This window comes from Octodon degus, unplaced genomic scaffold, assembly GCF_000260255.1.
Source record: "Octodon degus isolate 3935 unplaced genomic scaffold, OctDeg1.0 scaffold00037, whole genome shotgun sequence".
Classification (NCBI taxonomy): Eukaryota; Metazoa; Chordata; class Mammalia; order Rodentia; family Octodontidae; genus Octodon; species Octodon degus.
Window position 1 is genome coordinate 14765117 of NW_004524613.1, and position 6215 is coordinate 14771331.

The following is a 6215-nucleotide window of genomic DNA, read 5'->3' on the forward strand; positions in this document are numbered from 1 at the left end:
CAAGTGGTTTTTAGGTAGTTTGTATTAGAAAGGACTACTAAAGTTGCTGGGACCCAAAGTTCACACATAAAGGGCTTGCCCTGATGATTTAATTGATCTGTAGAAACGTGAACTGCTTATAAACAAGTTTGTACTTCTACTTTACAACAAAGGTCATACCTGAGTAGGGGGTTAAGATGGAGCAGAAAGTGGGGCTGCCACTTGAGAGGATTGGATTTGCTCACTAACTCTTGAAGGTAAACTGGGACCAGCAAGGTAAACGCTACATGCAGCAGAACCTCCCTCCAGCCTTTCTGTGGAGGAGCTCCACCCCTGGACATGTTGAAGCAAACACTGTTAATAGGGAGAAATACAATCTGAGCAACTTGGATCTGTGTTCCTGAATCACCTGCACGCATTCCACTTGTTTTGGTCACTCAAAAGATTTGTTACTGAGTTGTGTGTTTTATGTAGGTTCACTGGTTTTCTTTAATCTGAAATAACTAAAATAAACTTTGGAATCCAGAACACAGTCTGGGTAGAGATGAAAGGAAAACCCAAGTTAACGGTTTTGTGTGTGAAGAGACATCCATTGTTATGGCAACCAGCATCCTTAACTGATGTGGTCCTATTCCAAATAACACAAGATGTAATCAAAAATTGACGCTGCAGCAAGGCAGAACACATTGGATGCATTGGCGTGGCAACCAGAATGGTTAAATTTTTCATAAAGTTAAACCTGTTGATTATAGCAATTTGGGGGATTTGTCCACAATTGGGTATTCTTCCATCTGATTGGTGGCCAAATGGACCTCAGTTTTTATAAAATAACTTAGAAACATGGGTGGGGCTGGGACTCGGGGGAGGTAACCGTGTATCATCTGCTAGGTGGTAGGAGTACAAAAACGTTCCCTCTTGGATCATGTAGTATCATTCTTGACATACTCAAATCTATGTAAGGTATTTTGTGTTACAAGAACCAGTAACTTCTGGGTATGGTGGCACACACCTATAATCCCTGCACTGCTAAGGCAGAGGGACCGCCATGAGTTTGAAGCCAGCCTGGGATTCAAGACCAGCCTAAAATACAAAGCGAGACGAAACCAAAAAAACCCAGTAAGTAGGTTTGACAAGGGAGATCAGATGGAGGCAGGACGTCAGCAATGGAGGTTGATACACGGTGGAGCAATGACTCGCTAGAATCAACACCATATGCCATGAACTAGTCTAAAAATGTGGAAATGGAAGACCATGATATCCCCTAAGGCATGTTATCAGATACTGTGGGGTCACGAAAATGCAGGCTGATGTCCCTCATACTGTGAGGGACAAGGCCAAAATCCAGTGGCACCAGGCTTCCTTTCCTCTTTGCACGTGTCCTTCGCCCTTCCTGGGGCAGTTTTCAGATGTTCTTGACTCTGCTGCAGGTGTGGTGGGAAGGCACTGGCCAAAGCAGCCACCGACAGGGGTGCCTGCACGGTACAGCTCTGTCGTGTGTCTCATTAACCAGCTCAGGAGATCGGCAAGCGCACGCTCTTTCTGCTTCCATGCTCCCAGCGCCACCCTGTCCACCCTGTATGTAGGAGCGGAAGGCCGGAAGGATCTCAACCCTGTACAGCCAACCTGTCTCAGGGAGAAGGTGCAGTTAGCCCTGTACTGCCAGGGCCTCAGAAAGCGCCCGTGCTGCAGAAGCCCGGGATTCTGGGGGAGCAGCAGATCCAAGCTCGGCGTCCTGCAGGGAGGCAGACCCGCCCCCCTGTGCGCGCAGGCGCGCGCCGCGCCCGGCTCGGATCGCAGCTCGGCGCTGGGCGGCCACCGGCGGCCCTTGCAGGTGAGCCTCGCACTGCCGGCGGACTGGGTCCCGCGGTCCCGGGACGCTGCGCCCCAGGGTCGACCTGCGCGGGGAGCGCTGGGCTCTGCGGTCCTACCAGGCGCCCAAGGGGGGGCGGGCTGGGAAGGCGGCTGCGGCGACATCAAGTGCGAGGTCTGGGCAGGCAGCAGCTGGGCGCGGGGTCCGGCCTGGATCGCGGGGGGCGGCAGGGCGGAGACGTCGGGTTCAGAGAAATGCAATCAAGTTTTTCATGCATGGCAGGGAGGGCAGTGGAAGAGGCTTTGGTTTTCTTAGGAAATGGACCATTGGACAAACTTTCCTATCGTTAATTTTCGATAACGGAAATGTTTTGTTTTAATTTGGGGGTCTATAAAAGGAAAGAATAAAAATAATTCCGCCATTTTGGCGTTTAAAAAAGTAACAGCTCTGCGGAGCCGATGGATCCGAGGCCGCCCCGCCTTCCACCGTCTGTGTTAGTCCTGGGAGGCAGGGGGCGCCGTTGGGGGCCGGCGCGGGCTCGGGTGCGGCCACCCGTCCCATGCCTGGCGACCCTACAGCAGCTGCGGCCAGAGGGCGGCGCCGGGGCCCAGAATTTGAGGGCACTGTGTGCGTTTGCGGCCGCTGTATCTGTTTCTGGCGTGAGCTCCACACCCTCGGCACCTAGGAACCTCGAGCCAGAGCGTTTATTTGGCGTCTGTTGTATACAAGGCCTTGAAGGGCAAGGTTGTGGAGAGCCTTGGCAGATAGCAAGAGACAACCGTGGCTGCATTCATTCCATACTATTATTGAGCAGCCTCCTTGTGCTCTCTTCTAGACTGGGTATAAGTTAATCATTGTAAATCTGGTTTCCTGGAAACTGAGATTAGGTTTATGGGAGCACCCTTGTGAAGATGGTGGGATTGGGCAGAAAAGCTCAAATGCTGGTGTAGTCTCAAGAAGGACCTCACAGCCCATCCCAAGGAAAGCTCTGGAGCTGAGAGACACACGTCCCCCAAAGATGTCCCAGATTAAAGGGACCAAACTTTTTTCATCCATGTCAACTGGTGGAGAGTAATTCCAAGAGAACCTGCAAGTTGAAGGCTGAAAACTTTGTGTGGCACCCTCCAGAAGCCCACTGTTCTGGGTCCCTTGTCACCTCAGCACAGGATCCTCAGACTCTTCCCTAGGCCCCGCCCTCTTCCCAACCTGTAGGTGGTAGCAAGCTGCAAGGGACCCTCCTTTTTTCTTCTGCTACTCTCTGTTTTGAACTCCATCTACACAAGAGGACTTTCAAATCTATATCTTCAGCCCAGCCTCACCTGTTATTTTGAGAATATAAGCTACGGATCCTTTGTCTTGTTTTCCCCTACACCCGCAGAACAGCACAGAATACCGCTTACCGCGAATTGATTCTCCAGTGTTTTGCAAAACAAATAATAGGTGGCAAACTTGAACAGAAAGGCCTTTCTCTCTGCCACTTTTTTTTTCCTTTCCCCTCATTATTAGGTGAATGTTCTACATTAAGATAGATTCCCAGCCCTGTTTTGCTTTTATTTTGTTTTGAGGCAGAGTCTCCTAAAGTTGCCCAAGCTGACCTCAAAGTTGGGATCTTCCTCAGCCTCACAAATAGCTGGGATTACAGGTATGCACTGTCCCAGCCCACTCACATTCCCTTTTAATGATTGCCAGTATTTTGAATAAAACAGTTCTGTTTACAATGGTATAGGTATTTAGGCTGTGTGAAGCAAAATAATTAAAATTGAAATTCAGAGGGTTCTGTTTTATTTTTTATTTATTTATTTTGACAGAACCAGGGATTGAACTCAGGCCCTTGCGCTTACCAGGCAAGCGTGTATTCTACTGAGCCATCTCCCTGGCCCCATCTGTTTTATTTTTAAAAATTAGAAAATGCACCTTGGTTTGAATGTTACCTTAATCACTCCTCTATATCTAGACTTTGCCTAACTGATCACACATCTAGTTTATATCTCTTATTATAATATACATCAGTAATTTAGAGAGTGAATTTTGTATTTTAGAAAAAAAAAAAACAAAAATAAATGAATACACTAGAACGGCAGTGGGCGTGAGGGAGAGCAGGAGACAGCAACCATTGCAAACGGATTTCATAAGCAAGTGCTTTCCACATTACTGTACTCCCAGCAGCTACCACACTGCCAGGGATTTCTCCTTAAAGAGATGACAGATATTCCATGTATCTTTTTTCACATCCAGGCCCCATCAAAGCCTTTGAGATAGGTATCATTGCCACCTTCATTTTACAATGAAGAAACTGAGGCTCAGAGAGATAAGCTGCTTATTTGGAGTCACAAGTGTTAAGTGGAGGAGCTGAGATTCAAGTCTGGCTTGGGTCTACGCCCAGGTCCTTTCCTTTAACATGTACTTCAGAAGCCATTGCTAAATACTGCTAAAAGGCAACTCAATATGAATCTGTACACAGTGTTTCATTTTCATTTTTGGTGCTAGCGATTGAACTCAAGGCCTTGTACATGCTAAGCAATGGGACTCTACCATTAAGTTACACCCCAACCCCTCTACAGGTTTTTGATTAATAAATTCAAGCAAATTCAAATTACTGAAATCCAACAAAAATACTGTGTGTGTGTGTGTGTGTGTGTGTGTGTGTGTGTGTTGTGCTGGGGATTGACACAAGTATTTATTGAGCATCTAGTGTGCCAGGTGCTATTCTAACTACTAGGGATATAGAAGGATATAAGACATGAGGTCAGCCAGGCATTGTGGCACAGGCCTATAATACCAGAATCTGGGAGACTGAGATGTGAGGATTACTCTTCCAAGGCCAGTCTGGCTACATAATGAGTTTAAGGCCAGCCCGAACTATATAGCAAGACCCTACCTCAAAACAAAACAAACGAGACACATACGAGCTTTGTATTGATATAGGGATGACTGATCAAACAGAGATACAAGAAGATCACTACGGACTGTAATAAAGGATGTGAGCACTATAAACACAGTTAAGGAAGTACGCAGTTATGGAATGCAATGATAAGTGTGCTACTTTAACTTACGTGATCCAGAAGGACCTCTAAAGCCAGGGGTGGTGGCATGTGCCTGTACACCTTAGCACTCTGGGAAGCTGAGGCACAAGCATCACAAATTCAAGTCCCACATGGGCAATGTAGTAAGACCCTGTATCAAAATTAAATTTTTTTTCTTCAAATGCATATTTATTTAAAATATGAAGTCTTTATTATGACATTCAAGTCTCTGCATCATTAGGACAACAAAACTTATACTGACTCCCACTCTCACCACACTGTACTTCCGTCCCTTCTCGACATCTCTGGACCTTCTCCATTACGTAGCTGTAATGCTCTTCTGCGTATCTGTGAAGCTCTCTCCCTCTTGGCCTTTGTGTCTGCAGTCATGTCTTCTTCTTGATGATCAATCTCTGTGAATCCCTCAGTTCTTGAACTCACCTTAGTTCTCTTTAGATCCCTTATTGTTGACCTGGTCTCAACTGAGTTTTCCTGGTTGTTTATGTTATATTTCCTCTTTTTAGAATGCAAGATTCAAACACTATATTACTTATTGTTCCACACTCAAAATTAAAATTTTTACGAAGAGCTAAGTATGTAGCTCAGCGTAAAGGCCCTAAATTCAATCACCAGTACCAGAAAAGAAGAAAAGACATGACCTCTAAGCTAGACTGAGACAGGAGGATCAAAAGTTCCAGTCCCACCCAGAATACGTATCGAAACCCTCCCTCACAACTTAAGAGGAAGGGTGCTGGAATGTAGCTCAGTGTAAAGGCCCCAAGTTCAATCCCCAATCCCACCAAAAGCAAACAAACAAAAACGTTAAAGTTAGGAGGTGACCCCAACCCAAAGCCTAGAGGATGAAAATGAACTGGCCAAGTAGGGAGCTTAGGGAAGAGTATTCAGGTTGAGGGAACTGCAGTGGCAAAGGCTCTGAGGTGGGAACATTGGTCAAACAGTAGAAAGAAAATGAAGTGGAGTCAGCTCAATACAGAGAACACAAGAAGTCTGGTAAAGGGTACAGACAGATTGTATGCTGCTTTTAGACAGGAAAATGCTGTGATTTGGGCTTATTTACTTATTTGTTGATATTGAATCTCACTGTGTTGCTCAGACTCTCAAACTAACTCCTATGCTCAAGCAATCCACCTCCCTCAGCCTCCCAAGTAGCAGATAGTACAGGCATGTGCCACAATGTACAGCTTCTGGTTTATATTTTTAAAGCTTTTTATTACTGCAGAAGAGACTGTTGGAAAGCAGGAAAGGACCAGGAAGGTACACTGGGAGGTAATTTCAGAAATACACAGACAGCAGATGGTGGTTGGGGCTAGGGATGGGGAAAAGCCGTCAGATGTTCAAATGTGTTTTGCCATAGCCCCCTCAAGCCAATTAATATATATATA